Genomic DNA, 18653 nt, shown 5'->3' on the forward strand with positions numbered 1-18653 from the left:
AATAAGATCGTTCATTCAGTATGAGTATATCACATTTCAGAATAAATTATGATTACCTAAGTTGAAATTCCAAATTTAATGATGTGATTAGTATAATCTGTCATTGCAAAAATTAATGGAATCTAATATGTTTTTTGCATGTTTGTAATTTGTAAGCCATTAATATCTGTTCTAGAAATTTTGATATTTTTAAAATTATAGATACAATTTGAAATATTAAATAATAGTAATAAAACCAACGTAAATTTCTGGAATAGGAATTATTTAAGTTAAATTTTGTAATAACGATATAGAACAAACGTTACGGAACCCTTAAAATAGATTTAATTATAACGTAAAATGAAAAAAGTCCCAATTGCGTATACATTTTGTAAATAATCGTAATTATCAAGGATACAAAACAAACAAACATAAATTAATGCACAATTAAATCACTTCTATGTTCAGAATTCATCATTATTTTTGATTGAAATAATAAATGTACAATCATTGACAATTAATTGAGTCTTTTTGAATTTGTATTTTATAATTATTATTACATAAGAAACCTATTAATTGTTTCTCAATTATTGAATCAGTTTTTAAAATTCGGATACCTATCTTATTTCGTAATTTATAGCAAAGACAGATTTTGTTCAAATGTTCAATAATTTATTACTATTTCTAATATTTTTAACTTCCTACTATAGGAAGTTATTGTAATGAGTCCCATTTTCGAAATTGAAATTTTCAACATTCATATCTTTACGTTTCATGGTTACGACAAGGTATTAACACTAATTTTGAGAAGAAAAGTGTGTGTGTGTGTAATCGACTGATTATGATCCAAAAAGATTTATAACATTCGATCGAGTCGTTTCTAGTCTTATTACGTATCTAAATGCGTATCTAAATGAAACCCTTGAAGTTCTTCGTTCTGTATAATCATTATAACTAAAGCTCTATAGTAAGTTGGTTGGCGTTTTTTTGGTCCACCTAATCTTAAATTTGTTTATTTGTCACGTGTTTTTATTTTGTTTTGGCCAATTTAATTTAAATTTTGGTCTTATTGACGTTGGGATGTGCTCTAATATCATTGACGAGATCGATTAAAATCACTAGCCTAGTAGATTTTTTATATCTCGACCGAAATGTAGGAAATGTTTATACGTTTAATGCGATTATAAGCCTTCGTGTGTGTTTCTAGCATTATTGATTCTGATTGACAAATTGACCTTTTCATTTTTTTATTTCTAAGCTGTATCTTCATAGCTTAAAAAAACTTCTTCTTGTATTCTACCGCTCATGAAGGCGGGAGCGCAGGTAATTGCTTTTAACATATCTATTTGTAGCATACGTAAATATAATCTGCACTTCCACCAGAATTTTTGATTATATTAATATTGCATTTAATAATATGTCTGTGTCTGTTTATGTTAATCATATCGAACTATGCAAGTTTTATTAATTTTTACAAATTTCCCATTATTTAAAGTTATACACGATTATTTTGCACACGAGTATTAATAAAATGAGTCATCAATAAATAATAATATCATGATGAAAATGTATAGTAATTTTTTTCTTATAGGATATGAAAAATAAATTATTATGTATCTACAATTGAACATAAAATTATATTTTATTAAAATTTATTTTTAATTATTTTCTTATCATTTTAATTATTATTTATACTTGAATTTATCAAAAAATACCTATAACTACTAGCATGTATGAAATATAAATAATATTATATTTTTATTTGTTTGTTTTTACATATAAGAAATTAATACAAAAAGGATTTATCTTTACAAGTAAATTTACAAAATTTAAAAAACCCACGACAAATGCGATTTATTCCTTGTAAATGGATTTTTAGAAACTTAGCTATAAAATGTTCTCAATCAAGGCGGTTCGACCTTTAGGGGGGCTACGATGTCACTGAGAATCACACGAACGCACAGATAAACACTTTAAACTTATAACACTCCTTCTTTAATCAATACCAAAGTGATGGTCAAGGACATCAGATGAGATGAAAAGGATACTTAGAGAGCTATCATTTTTTGGGACAAATTTTTGGAAATATTTTAATTGAAATTGAAATATTTCAGTTGAGTTTGTTCTTTTGAAGTATTGTTTTGAATTACCTAATTATTTTACCAATTCACTTTTTAAAAAAGAAATTTTTTCTGAGAATCCCATTAAATTTGCTTTTAGTTACATTTCTCTCTGAGGGATGATTACTTCCATTTCAAAAAGGGGCAAATTAATTCTGAGTTCAATAAAAATTACTTTTTTAAAAAGGTATCCAAAAATATTAGTGGCTTTATTACGGTTATTTGTTCTAATCGTGAAAATCCTAATAGCAAGTACTACAATATTATTTATTTCTTGCTATTAGCGAGTGTTTTTCTATAAAATACAAATCGAGTTCTATAAAATACTTATTATATACAGTGATGGAAGAAAAGTTCGGCAACCCTCAAATTCATTTCAACCGTTTGTCATAAAAAGATGAAATTCTGATGAATTTCCAACAATTATAATACGGATCATTCAATGATAATACCATTCGCTCACCGCGTTTAGGGTTAGCAGGGTGTAGCATAAATACTGGTTAATGCCAAATTTGCACATTATTTATTTACTCTAAACTTCGTCTGCTGCCTTTTTTGCGGTTAATATAATAAAAAACTACTAAAACCGACCGTAAATTCGTTAAAAAAATCTAATCTTCGTCGTATTTAGAAAAACGTATAGCTTTGTTAGTCTTTGCGCACCCTAAGGAGGTTTCGTGAGTGATATTGCGGTTAAACGATTCCTATTATAATCCTCTCTTCAGTTCTTTATATCCAACCGTTTGAATGAAATTTGAGGGTTATCGAACTTTTTCCCATCACTGTGTAATGTATTGATATAAATTTGATTATCTAAGTGGATTATGTATAAAGTTGTTATAACAGAAGAGTAATTTACCTCGACAAGAATGTGGTTTTTCTTGGACATGGCCATATTTGAATTTTACAAATAAAACACTAGATGAACACGTATCTAATACGTACGTACTTATTGCCATTGATTATATAAATAATTTATGGATCTGTAGAACTATGCTGATAAACTAACAACATGTATACTGGCTAGACTATACTTATTTCTTACATAACTTAATAAACATCTTCTTTAGGTATTTACTCTTTGATTCATAATAGGCTCACCTTATCCGTTAGCCAATTAGAGTACAATTAATTCAGGACACGAATTCAAATACCTAACGGTTTTTTTTATGTAATAAATGCAATAGTCCAGACAATTTGTCATTGAATAAAGTAGTATTTTTAGATAAGTTATCCAAAAAATGCATCAGAATAAATTTTAATTATTGCAACCTCAGTGTATTTAACTATAATATTTTTGTTTACCATTTAGCTATCAATAGTTTCTAAACAGATTACTCGCTTTCAAGGCGACTTTTTTTATTCGGAAAAAGGCTAGAATCAACTTTGTTTAAGTTAAGGACGTTCATTCACCAATCTGTTTTGCTATGTGCGTTCGTCTATAGGGAAACAGTATGTAAATTCTAAATATATATAAATTAATATAAATTGAAAATTTTTTTGAAATTCTGTTAAAAGTTAAAATAATTATGAACTGGCAAAAAATTCAAGTATAGTCATCATTATTTTCGAGAAAAATTGATTTCTTCGAGAGAAACATCGATTTATATTTTACATTTAGTTTCATGTTAAATCTTGCTTTTTGTCACTTTTTAAATTTAAAATTCAATGAAATTATTTCCAACAGTATTTTTTTCTTAAATCATTCAAAATCATTAAAACTTTTATATAAAAACAATTTTTTGTCTATTAACAAGTCTCATGAACAAGAGGAAATTGACAATTTTATTAAAAATTTCGATTAAAAAAACACTTTTTACAAAAAGAAAACCGACTTCAAAAGCTTTAGCTTTGCTGACACCGACTCCAAAAATAACAATATTTTTAACTACATTATATTATTGTTATTTTTTTAGTGCGTATTAATTTGTTTTGGAAAAGTTTTTCTATTGAAGTCGGTAAAATTTTTTTTATTTTGTGATTTTTAGTGAATCTGAAGTACACTAACTAATTTATCATTAAAAAAAGAATCATTGAAATAGGTTGGCGTGATATTGAGTTATTCGTCCTCTTGTCGTGCATACTTAATGCAAATTTAAGACTTTTATGGTTTTCTCATGGATGTCGTTGTCAGAACTGGAATGAACAAAATGAAATGAGACCACATGGGAAGCACCAGCTTTCAAACAGATAAAGAATCATTAAAATCTGTTCGAAAGTTCTGAAGTAACACACATAAAAAAATATAATCAAATTGACAACCTCTTTCTTTTTTGTTTGAAGTCGGGTAAAAATCATGAATTTCTAAAAGAAAAATTAATTCTTGAATTTATCTTGTGTTCAGTTGGAAGATTAATTCAAACTTGTGTTTTCACAGAAAATATATTTACTTATAGGTAACATACTTCTAGAAAATAGATATCTACGTTGTTAATATTTATAAACGTAAACACTATATTTTAAATGTTTTGATTTTTCAATATTGTAAGTGCATTTACGATTCATTGTGAAGTGTTAAAAAGCATTCACAAATAACATCTTCAATCTTTCTAAAGAATGAAAAATAATTATACAGGTAGTCTCACAATGAACATTATGGTTTGATAATTTTTTTATTTAAGGATTAGTTACTATCTCTATTTTTCGCAAATGAAGAAACTTTTTGATGAAAATATAAAGAGACATTCCGTAAGTGAATGGCATTTTTTGCGCATTCGTGAACTTTCGGCTTATTCAATCGAGTGGATTAATTTTGTATCCAAGAATTTAATTAAAATATCAGCGATATACGCTTGAACCAATGAAAATCAGTGAATAGTAGATTCATTTTCAAATTACAGTTGATTATGCTTCGCTGTTCGAATGCTTTATATAACACAGCTCTTCATCACAGAGTCTAGAATTTTCTTGCAATACTATTCCTTTCATCACGATCCTTAGCTCTTATTTTCCAATTCGCCACCTTCAGGATTTTAAAGCCGTGTTCCGCATATATGAGCTTTTTTCAGTTGTCTGTTCTCTGTCATTCTTTCAATATGACCAAGTTCGGGACTGGACTGATTGCTTAAATATACCAAAGAATAGGTTTCAAAAAGAAATTTTTGAAGTATTTTTAAAGCAAATCTCTTTCTTTTAAAAAAAAAAACATTTTTGTTCTTCAATCAAAATTAGAAAACTCAAAAATTAATTCTTCTTGTATTGATTTTGATCCCCTTCGAGATTTTTTACTAACCGGTAATATATTTTTTGTCAAAAGATAAATTAAATGAATTAAACTTTAATAAATTTTAAGCGGTGGTAGTTTTTCAAAAAAGGCCCAAAGACTGAACTCCAAATTTATATAGGTGTACTTTTATTATCAATTGAACTACAATATTATAAGGAATTCAGGTAATCAGGTATGTTATACCATGCACCATCCTGTGCATAGAACGAATTAGCATAATTAACAATAAAAATTAATGAATGACTCGTTGAAGAGTTATCGTTACTAATTAATTCTACGCAAAACCATGTGAAGAAGTGTTTTTAGATTTTGTTCTATGCAAATATTTACAAATCCGAAAATTGCATTCTGTATAATATTAGCTATAATTTTATAGTTTCCCACGTTTAAACAATTTGTCAGGGTGAAAAAAAGTTTTTTAATGGTTTGCTAATGAATATTTAATTATTTTTGTAATGCATTCGTAATTTATATTTGAAATTTAATTACTTATGCAATAAAAATTCGAAGGCTACAATATGCAATTCAAAAATTTATGAATCATTTTGATGGTTCTGTAATCGTACGATCAATCTCTATAATTTCGTCACTTCCGTTTCTCTGTCTAAATCTTGGTAGGTTAGTAAAGTTACCTATGTTTGTTAATTCCTTAGTGCTGATAACAATGGCTAATACGTAGTTAACCATTCAATTCGAGGCAACTTTTACGGGAAGACCTTTCACTGTTTAAGGCTGCTAGTCGAGAGAAAATACCCGTTCAAACGTAGGAAAAGGTAGAAATGACGTTCTTGTTAATCCGATGTTTTACGAAATTCTTTAAAACGCAGATTCAGCAAGATGTTTACAAACAATACGATAAGGATTGGCATTTCCAAGTCGGGAACCGTCGTTTATGCTCGTAAAACATCAGATTAATCTGAACGTCATTATTGCCTTCTATGTTTGACGGCTTACATTATACGGCTGATAAGCATTGGAGGACTAGCACGTATACTAGTCTATGTACTAGAAAGTCAAAAGTAAAGACCCGCGCAAAAATAAATCTTTTGTACGACAAATAAGTTACGTGGCATGTAGCGCCTTTTTGTTTCAAGAACATTTTTTTTGTTGATATTCATATCTTTTCAGTGAGGGCACAACTCTTGTGATTCACGCTACAAAGAATTTTATTCAGACAGGGGCAACATATTTAACAGAGGAGGTTGTGCCCGATTGTTTAAATAAATAAATGATTTCAAAAGAAGTCATATTTAACATTGGTCTTATGGCAAAACGATAGATAGATGATATGTTTTCATAGATTCTATCAAATTAAAATAAAACTATTTCAATCAAAGTTAAAACCTTAATAATTTATTGAAGAAAAAAAAACGTTGTGCTCGACTAATTAAGAATGTATGAGGACGGTAGTGGGGACACAAATTTAAAAAAGTATATATTTTCAATTTTGACGGTAAAGTATATATGTTATAACTTGACAATATAAGACGAAAATTCTATATCTAAAGTAATTTTCAAAATATCGAAAATTTTGTATTATTATGCAAATATGGAAAAAATAATCTTATTTTTCGTCTACATTCATGAAGTTTTAACAAAATTCATCATCAAATTTGAGAATAAGGTACAAATAATTTCAATCACAAGTCTAAACTTGCCTTGGCGCTCGTACTACCTTAAATTTAACCAAAATACAAAATGATTTCAGTTTATGTAAAAAAACAAATCTGTTTAAGAATTTTATCCAAATTATGAGTAAATTTCATCGAAAAAAAGAAAAAATTTTACCTACGTCAATGTAAATTAACAATATGGATGCTTTAAATAATTCAAAAATGTCCATAAATTTGCAATAATTTTCATAATACAAATGATAATATTTTTATTTAAAGTATATAAATGAATAAAGTCACTTTCAATATTTATTTCCGGCTTGAAGGTAATATGAACAATTTATACTTATATTTTATCAAAGACGAGTGAAAGTTTTTTTTTATATATATTTATACTAAAAATGTTTTAAATTTCTTATTTCTCAGACACTTTAATTTAGTACTAATAATAAACTGGTCATTTTTAAAAATTTTTGACATTTAAAATTTTTAAATTAATAAAATTATCGTAAAATCAATTCCAAAAAAAAATCCAATTATAACATCATCTCTCTTATAGTTATAGATTTTTTACTAAAACGTACATTAAATTTATACGAACAGAATTTCCACGAAAATTGATGGTGATTTTAACTTTTAAAATCTCACAGAGGTAATATCAAAATGTTTATATTAAAGTTTAATATTTATGTTTTATTTTATACATTAATTATTGATTATTTATTTTAGTAAATTACGTATTACAATTTTGATTTATTTATAAACAAAAATATTTAGGATTCTGTATACCGTTTTATTAAGCGTCATATTACTTGGGTTAATAACATTTTTAAACTAATAATATCAAGGAGAATAATAATGAGACACTGCACGCTGGTTATGTTAATTTATAAATTTTTAGATTCCGAAATGTTACAACTATTTGTAGTATTGGAAAAATTCCTTACCTTAAATCATTGTAACACCTCAAAAAAACCCGGCTTATGATGTCATTCTCTTCTTTGGGAAAGTTTTATTGTTAGATCACTTGCATTTATCTTTAAGTTTTAATAATAGTGCAGGCGTAGAAGGAATTTTGTAAGCTTCAAAAGTTTTATTCTGGTTGTGCAATCCGCATTTTTTGCGTTTTTATCGTTATTTTTTTAATTGAAAACTGTGGATTGACATAACTGCTTTTACTACATAATATTGCAACTTTATGTTCTTCTATAGGCACCCACTCCTTTGCTAGACAAATATTTCCAGAAAACTCATCAAAATAATTTTTTCGGTCCATAAATTTTACATGTAAATATTCATTTAAAAATGAATATATCATAAAAATTATATCAATTAATAAGCGATACATTTTTTGTGTTTTTTTTGTTTAATAAAAATGCGTGAATATTTCAAGATCTGTAGATTCCAAAAATGACTCACAACTCATTTGACTCATAGTGTGACCCCAGTCTAAATGTTATTTTACGTACAACATATCTATCGTTTCCTATAATCAACAAGTTTTTGAGTAAGCAGAAAATATTTACTCCTTCGAATAATTTCTTTTGAACCTTGAATTATTATTTTAATTCAATATTTCTTATAAAATTATGTAGGTAGGGTGTTTGGTGGACAAAATTTCACTTGATCAATAAATTATATTAAAATAGAAACCCACATTATTCAAATTTGTTCATTTTATTCAAGAAATTGCTTTTATAGATAATTTGGATTTAATTATATTTTTTACAGTTATTTGATTGGTATTAGTAAAGTTAAATTTATTGGAGTTTCCTTCTGGTTCTTAGTGAGTAATCATTGAAGTAAATGAAAAGTTTTATCAAGCTTTTTATTGTTGATTCGTATATTTGACAATCACCATTTATGTGCTCATAATCTCTATTACTAAAAACTTTAGAAATTTGGGCCGTTTAAAAAACAAGATAATGAATGCTGAAGTTCCCAATTTTTTATCTATAATTTTTTAAATTTTATTCTAAAAACGTTCTTTTCAACGTTTGTGTGTTTTACATGCTTTGATTGGGGAAATTCTGCAATTTCGGTATCTCACAGCTAACATTCCTAATCTCAAATAGCATTCAATTTCAAATTCGAAAAATAAATAACTCTTACAAAAAACCAATTTCTCCTCTACTTCCATTTAGTTTTAACCTAAATTTTTATTATATAGACATAAATTGTCTTTTTTTGTGATAAAAATTTTTACGAAACTTTGTTTTTTAAACTCCATTTTAATTACTTTTGATTAAACTTTATGTATTAAGGTATCATTTTAATTATAAATATATATTTTTTAATGGTTGTAGTCCAAATACTTTGAAAAATGAAAATTGTGAAGTTAGTCCACCCAAATTCAGATCTTCATTGGCGTCATTCGATTTTTTGATAGTTTTTTTTACACATCCTGTCCAAATTTGATAAAAAATATTTTCCGAGATGCTTGATGTTTTTATAAAATTTGTTTACTTGTTGACCTTAAACTACTAAAACGTATTTCCGCTGTTATTTTCTTATTTTTCAAAATTTATAAAGCCAATAAAGATAAAGAAAACTGTTGTTTGTAAGAGCCATAGGCCCAGAAAAATTATAATGTGATCTAAAATAGTCGCGAACAAACAGTTTATCCATGGAAAACAAAAGTAAGTCATGGCTTACCAGCAAAAAAAAAAACCAAATTTAACAAATATCTAAAGGTAATAGTTTGGACAAACGAAAGTGTTTCAATTATTCCAAAAACTTTGTTCAGGGGTGCTAGCTTCACGCATCTTTGAAAGTTTTCTTATCTTACTCATCTACCACATATGATGCCTTCCATACTGTTTTAAGCCGAAAGTAATATAATCATTAATGTCATATCGAGTGATGTCATTTTTCTCTGATCTCTTGAAAAGATGATATCACTTTTATAATGTAGTTTAATTAACCTACAAAACCTTAGGTACATTGTCCTAATGAAAATTTTAGTATTTTTCTCAAGGTGGGTCGGGGAAATTTGTATCAAATTGCTAGACAAAATGCAAATACAGCCAGGTAGGTAATATTCACCATTTTTGTTCGATTCTGATGAAAATTTTACTGAAAAGTTTCTAAATGAAAACACGATAATATAATGAGTTTTTAACTTTTTTTTTACTATTAGGTAACTTAACTAAAAAGATTCTAAGAATAAATAATCTTACATTAAACAAGTTTTTTTGTATCACAGTTTATTATTCATTTAATTCATTCACAACTTGATGACTTGAGAAATAAAAATAAAATCATGAATTGCAATGATTTAAATTTAAACTATTTAAAGTGTTTTTTTAATGATTGTTATCATTTTACTAAAACTCTAAAATTAAGATTTAATGTGAACGACTCTTAACTTCCATATACATGAAGTTTTGGAACTTTTTGAAAAAAATTTTGGATGAGTATTGGAATCTAATGCTGCAGCCAAGTATGAAGGCGAACACTATACAACAACGAAAATATGCAAGTATCAAACGAATATATAACATCAAATAATGAATAGATTGTATTTGCTTTGCGACGTTATGTAATTTTTGGTACTTGTCTATTTTAATTGTTATTTGGTGCTCGTCTTTGTGTCTGGCCGTAGCTTAAAAAGCGGTATTCACAAAAGGCCAATTTTATGCTATCTGGTGAACAGGTCTAATACAAGGACAAATACCATTCGAATGACCCCGATCAATTCTTTTCGGAGCAGTTTGAGGACATCCATCCATCACATAGACCAACAACAATAATATAATTTTTGCATTAAGGGGCTCTTAAACCGTAAAGATCTCTAGAAAACTCATAAACAATTTCTGTATTACTATTTACACAGAGGTAACAACAATATTCATAAACATGACAATGAATAAATAAAAATTAATGTTTACCCACAAAGAATATTGTTGCGGTTATTTTTTTTATTCATTTAGTTATGTTAAAAAACAGGTGTTTTATTTAAAATAGTTTCACTTTTTTCAGTTCGTTTTGCAACAAACACACTCGAGGATTGTAATTCAATTACACATCCAGGCGAGCTGGCAGACACAGTAACGAGGGTACATAGCGCCGGTGGCAAGTATTTAGGTTACGCCTAATATACATATATCGAGATCGGAATATGAGGTCAAAATCTAAAAAATTAAATTTTGCTCTATCACATCCAAATTTTATCCAATTTTGATAGACCAAGTATGTAATTCTACTAAATTTTGGTCATTCTTTTCAAATTTGTGGTCAAAATTAACCTAGCTCTAATAGGTTTCAAGAATATGGAGTCCTGGTCTCGGAATTAGGCATTTTAGTTATAGCTATTGAAAAACTAACATAACAGCTGAAAAGAGTGACCCAAAATTAGTGGATTTCAAAAAAAATTTCCTTGAGATCCGATCCAATTTGCCTGTGTTATCAAAAAAATAGAATTTTTTAACTTTATGACGTCATCAGAATCCAAAAAATTTAATTTTGCTCTATCACATCCAAATTTTATCTAATTTTGATGAACAAAGTATGTAATCCTACTAAATTTGGGTCATACTTTTCAAATTTGTGGTCAAAATTAACCTAGCTCTAAAATAGGTTTCAAGAATATGGAGTCCTGGTCTCGGAATTAAGCATATTAGTTATAGCTAGTGAAAAACTAACATAACAGCTGAAAAGAGTGGCCAAAATTAGTGGATTTCAAAAAATATTTCAATAAGATTGGATCCAATTTGCCTGTGTTATCAAAAAAATCGAATTTATTTAACTTTATGACGTCATCAGAATCCAAAAAATTTAATTTTGCTCTATCACATCCAAATTTTATCCAATTTTGATGAACAAAGTATGTAATCCTACTAAATTTTGGTCATACTTTTCAAATTTGTGGTCAAAATTAACCTAGCTCTAATAGGTTTCAAGAATATGGAGTCCTGGTCTCGGAATTAGGCATATTAGTTATAGCTAGTGAAAAACTAACATAACAGCTGAAAAGAACGACCCAAAATTAGTGGATTTCAAAAAAAATTTCCTTTAGATCCGATCCAATTTGCCTGTGTTATCAAAAAAATAGAATTTTTTAACTTTATGACGTCATCAGAATCCAAAAAATTTAATTTTGCTCTATCACATCCAAATTTTATCTAATTTTGATGAACACAGTATGTAATCCTACTAAATTTGGATCATACTTTTCAAATTTGTGGTCAAAATTAACCTAGCTCTAATAGGTTTCAAGAATATGGAGTCCTGGTCTCGGAATTAGGCATTTTAGTTATAGCTAGTGAAAAACTAACATAACAGCTGAAAAAAATGACCCAAAATTAGTGGATTTCAAAAAAAATTTCCTTGAGATCGGATCCAATTTGCCTGTGTTATCAAAAAAATCGAATTTTTTAACTTTATGACGTCATCAGAATCCAAAAAATTTAATTTTGCTCTATCACATCCAAATTTTATCTAATTTTGATGAACAAAGTATGTAATCCTACTAAATTTGGGTCATACTTTTCAAATTTGTGGTCAAAATTAACCTAGCTCTAAAATAGGTTTCAAGAATATGAAGTCCGGATCCCGGAATTAGGCGCATTATTGATAGCTACCGAAAAACTGACATCGCAACTATAATGCATTTCTATCCGTGTAGATTAAAAAGAATAGCATAATTAAACCGTTAATTTTTCAACGGTTTTCAAAATGCACGTGCACAAAGGTATATGGAATCTTAAATAATTTATTTACCAACCACCTTACAAGGCGGTACATATTATATAATATACGCTATTTCCGTTTACCATTTTGTTTCGGAAATTAAGCAATAATGTATTTTGCGATGCATAAATTCTTCAGTATTTCCTTCCGTAGAATATTATTCTACATTCATATAAAATATACATGAATGCTTGGCGGCTGCTTCTTACGTCAATATGATAAGCTATGCGATACGAAGTATAAAATTGATATATATCAGGTTCTCTCACATCATTTATAATATTGTATCAGATGTTCTGATATTGAATTTAATATTTTTATTAGTTATAAGATCGTTATTGTAGTAGTAACAATAACAAAATCTATAATAAATATGAAGGGTGCGTGTAAAAAGAAAAATAGTCCAAATGATTTTATTTTTAGAAAAACGCAATCAAAACTTTATAGTCTTTACAACTTTTAGTTTAATACTACTTGTAAAACCCGGTATGCTTTTCGGTTAATAAATGTCGTTTGGAAAAAATCCAGTGCGAAAATTTACTTTACGCTTAAAGTATTTCATTGAATAAATATACAGAATACCTTCTATAGATTCCAAAGTTTCGTAGAAACAAAATAACAAACATTAAAAAATATTATATGTCAGTAATTTTTGAAATTTTTTGACAAATTTTGATTTTTGATTTTTTGAAATTAGACGTATTTGGTTAATTTATTCAAAACTATCAAAAAATTGACCGCACTATGTCCCCACCCACCCACCAAAAGGGCCATAAAAAATTAAAATTAAATTGCTTAAGGTAGTACGAGTGCCAAGGCAAGTTTAGACTTGTGGTTTAAATTATTTGTACCTTATTTTAACTTTGGTGATGAATTTTGTTATAACTTCATGAATGTAGACAAAAATTAGATTAAAATTTTTCTATATTTGCCTTGGTTTTCGAAATATTGAAAGCAAAATAATTAAATAAAATTTTTAATAATTTTTTAAGGATTTAACTTTAATATAAACAATTTTTTTTTTTATTTCCATTGACTAGTTTTGAAGAAATCTGTGAAAGCATATCATCCATCTATCGTTTTCCCATAAGACAAATGTTAAATATGCCAACTTTTGAAGTCATTTATTTAAATAATCGGACAATCTCCCTAAAATTTTCAGAATTGGAACTCGTTGGAATCCAGATATATTTCAATTGTTATGGTTGAAAGCTAGAGACAAGACACTACATGTTTTGCGACATTTGTGTTTGTTAAACATAATAGTTTATTCTATGTGTGACAGTTCGTTTTTCTTTATTACCAATCTATGTCTGATTATACGAATCGACCCCGGTCCCAATTAATTCGGATAATCGTCGCTCTACTGTAATCTGAATATTTAAAAAATTTTCTATTCTAATTCATTTTTAAATAATTGTGATTAGAATATTGGTAAAAATTTTTTGCGTTCTATACAGCATCCTACATCCATTATTACCTGTAAAAATATCATATTCTTGAGTTTTTACCTGTACCCTTTACATTATCTCTATCTAACACAATACATTTGAACGTAAACATACTCAGTCACACTATGACTGCACTCTTAATTATTATTTACCTGACTTAAATATATTGGCTGTATAAAGTTTGTTGAGTGGGGAACGAATATTTTTTACCTTTAACAACTATTATTATTATTACCTTTAACAATTTTTTTTCAGTTTAATTTTCTTCTATCGTCCGTTATTACCTGTTATTTTTTTAATCTGAACAATGAAATTATTATTATAATTAAAAATTTCTTTTTAATGTGATGATTAATAATTAATTAATTAATGATTATGTGTTTGTGTGAACTTGTGTTTGTTATGTAATTAGTGTTGTTTTTATTTTTTATGTAAATGTAAGTAATAAGTAATTTTTAAAAACTATACTTTTAAAATTACGTTTGAATACTACGATAATTAAAATTTTTGTTTAAATGTAATCCTTTGAAATTAAATTTCGGATAGAAAAAATAAGAAAACTTAATTTATATTCAAGCTTCATTAACGAGCATGCTACGTATATTTTTATTATTTCATGCTACGTATGTACATGTGATTTTTTTAATTTTATTAGTTTTCAAATTTTTACTGCTTTAATTTTTTTGTATTTTTGATTAAAAAAAAATAGGTACTTAGTAGTAGGTGTTACTCGCGCTTAAGATAATTTTTTAAGGATTTTGATTTTACTACAAGCGTACTTATTGTGATCAGTAAAAATCATTAATATTACGAATTAATCATTTACTTGCAAAAAAAAAAATTAAATTATATCACGTTTTTCATTAAAATTTCGTTGATAAAATTTATTTTTCGTTTTTGTAGGTAAAAGTTTAGTTTAGCGACTTTTCTTTTATATGTTCTAAATACATCGGGAAAAAAAGTCTATTTATTTCTTGTCTAGAAATAAATGAATAATTAGTTAAATAAATTAAAAATGAGCCTCGAATATCTCGCGAACCAGTTATGACATTAACACATATCTGGGCTTATTCGATGTCTAATCGCATATTTAAGAACTGAAAGAGTTTCAGCAGAATTAGTTGAGCCGTTTTTTAATGGTAATAAAAAAACTGAATAAACAAAATCTGAAAAGCGGATAAAACACATCATTTGACTATGGAGATAATGCTCGTTCCAGCATAAGCTGAAGTACATGTTTGAAAAATAATCTATGAAGGGTAACAAGTCCTTTTATTAATGCTTTTTCCTCCTCTGGGAAGTAAGTCGTGTGGTCTACAGGGGTCGCACTAGCACGACTTCAGTACCTCATCGACTCTGTACTGCCAATTTATCTTATTGTGTTTTTGCATCAATAAATTCATGGATCCCAGGGTTAACGCAAGGGCCAAGGTCGGATCCCATGATAAATGCAATCACAGCGGGGGAGTGCACAACTAATTGAATTTATCTTAGGATTCACGTGTTGGCTGTGTCCATAATGAGTTCGAGCTAGCACGAATTTGCGAGTGTTTTGGCCCTTACGTACGAACAATGATTGGCCATACCGATGATTGAAATGGGTATAAATAATCAGATTCTCATTCTCAGATTCAAATAAAGAATTCTTGCAAAAATTGCTAATAATAACCGGAATTAAAAATTGTGTATAATAATATTTCTTTTATTGTGTTTGGTTAAACACAACCTAGTGCCTGTAAAACAAATATGATAACTAACATTATATTGATAATTAGAAAGTGTTTTTTTCTTCATATTATTTAATAAAATATTTATATACATAAAAATTCATGAAATTATGACGAAAATACATATTCATATTTATATGATTCAATTGTTTGCAGTCCAGTGGTCAGTATATTTTGAATGTAAGAAAATTTTTGTAACAGCTGTAATCGAAGTTCGAAATTTCAATTTATAAAGGTTGGGTTAGAACATTTTGTGTAGATTTAATGTAAACAACAGTGAAGGTTAGGTTAGATTTATATTCGCTGTCCACGGAGAACGCACTAAGGCCATAGGACCCATTCAACTCTGCAGATAATCTGCGAATTATCAACTATTTTGAGAACACCTTCTTCATGCATATACCATGCATTAAACCAGCCCATCACAACTATTAATCAAATAAATTTTTATTCTGATTTCCGAAGTCGACCCGCTATCCTTGGCAGACCGCGTACGGAATTGGTTACGCTTTAACCAAATAATCCCCAAACGTTACTATTTCGAGACTATTCAGAAAAAATCTTTTTTTCAGTTCGGTCTTGTACTTGTAGCCAGGACAGAGAGGTGGCTACTTTAATTTTTGGTCAAGTTTATCTCAAGCATATATTTATGACTTAGAACCAACCAACGATTTATAAATAATTTTATCGCATTCACTCTACGGAAGATTCGAACCTAGTACCTTAACAGCAACAAAATTAATTTAATAAATGTAACAATAATTTTTCCCTCAAAAATTTACCTTCAGGAAAATTTTATACATCACGATAAAAAATTGTTTGCGCTTTCATATAGAATACTAATAAAACCAGTGGATGTATTTATAACGATCACAACCAAAATTAGCATTTGAAATGCTTGACTTAGAAAGCTGTTTAATATAAAATTAGTTAATAATATACAATTACAAAAAAAAAAAAGTTTTTGCTTATGATTTTTTTTGTAACTATTTTCCTTATCGCGTGTTTGGAGGATGGAGGATGGAGGCTAGACACAGAAGGGACCGATACCGACCGACACTTTTTTTAAGTTTATTATCTTAAAATATTAATAGTTTTCTTAATTAGACCATGATCTTATGGTTATGATGCTGAATCCTCATGCAAGATCATCAGGTGAAAACCCATCCACTTCATTAGACTTTAAAATACATAAATTATAGCGAAAAATCACAGTTCCTAGCTAAAGTCCCACGACACCTTTCGCTTTTTTTAATTAAGTTGACGCAACGTAGAAGAGATATTAGTAAGTCAAAAGTCAAGTACCCACAATTCGAAATGCTGAATTAATGATCTATAAATATATTTTATCTAGAATTCGCAGCTCGTTAGCTAATTCATCCTATTTGACGCAACTGTCTGCGTTAATTTATTTAAATTGAAAAGATCTTAATCAATTTGACTTAAACATATCATAAATCATTGAAATTAGGAAATCTTTTATGACTATTTTAATTAAGTCTTGTAATTAAAAATTTTTCAATATATGCTACATCGCTTTTGCATATTTTTGTCTAATTTATTTTATGAAAATGAAATTTAACCCTATTTAATTTGCATGATTTTATTAATGATGAATAAATTATAATAATTTTAACTACGTCATATATTTATTGAAATTGCATTTCGGTCCGAAGCCAAATTATCTAGTAGACAAATAAGTTAAATATCTAGGACCCAAAGGTACAGTATCCTTGTTGGATGTCAAAAAACCAACCGCGTTTCGGAGAGTGTGCGTAAATGAATAGGCGGTCTGATCATTATGAATATCATTTTTGCGAATTTATTCTAATTTCGTACCATAAATTCTGTATATCATTACAAAAATCATAAAAAATAATAGTTGTTATAAATTTTGACGAAACATGATACAAAGGCAGGTATTAATCCATAAAATTTATTCAAGAGGCACAGAGTTATAAAAACAGACAATTGACTGAGTTAATTGTTGAAATACTATATATAGACAGTGCTAATTATACAATAACTGATATTGCAATATAATACATACTATAATGTTCTAATCACGTTTTCGTTCTCACGGGTAAACAGTGATGTTTGCAAAAAAAATTTTTCACTAAAAGTTGTTTATTTTTTTATAAGGAACATTTTTTACATTTAAACTTTTGTTCTATCTCTAACGGTTTACAAGATGGGTCCTACGAACCCAAGTCCCAATTAACCAATGTTACTCATTTACGAACTTAACCAAATTTTTTACGTCCTAAACACTCTATCACTTCACTACATCCGGAAATGGACTCTTTGGGTGATTTTATGAGCACCTATACCAAAAAATTTGTTCTTAGCATCAATATTTTTTAGCGTTTCAAACTTGATACTAAACTTAGTATACCTTATATATTTCATATATACATGGTTTAAAAATAAATATAACACAACAAGCGTTTTAAGTTTACTTTCCGTTTTAAAGTAAATAAATACTTTTAAATTTATTTTTCTAAGCAGGTCCAAATTTTGAATTAATCTGACTTAGTCAACAAAGAAACAAAGTTTGAAGTTTTTGTATCAGAACTTTGAATATTCAAATTTACCCTTTGCATAACTAAAAATTTTCCAACATTTGAATATTTATGCCATTATTACGAATAGATTTAAAATATGATAACAATATTATAGTTCTAAGGGCCTTGAAATTTTTTATTGATAAATATTATTATAATAATAGGTATGAAAGTAAAGTGTGATTTTGATTGATTGAAACCATCAAATCTATCTTTCACTTTAATAAAATTTGTAGTATATTGGACTAGCATCAGATTTTGACGATTACTCTGTATCCAAAC

The sequence above is a fragment of the Chrysoperla carnea genome, chromosome 3 (assembly GCF_905475395.1).
Source record: "Chrysoperla carnea chromosome 3, inChrCarn1.1, whole genome shotgun sequence".
In the NCBI taxonomy this organism is placed as follows: Eukaryota; Metazoa; Arthropoda; class Insecta; order Neuroptera; family Chrysopidae; genus Chrysoperla; species Chrysoperla carnea.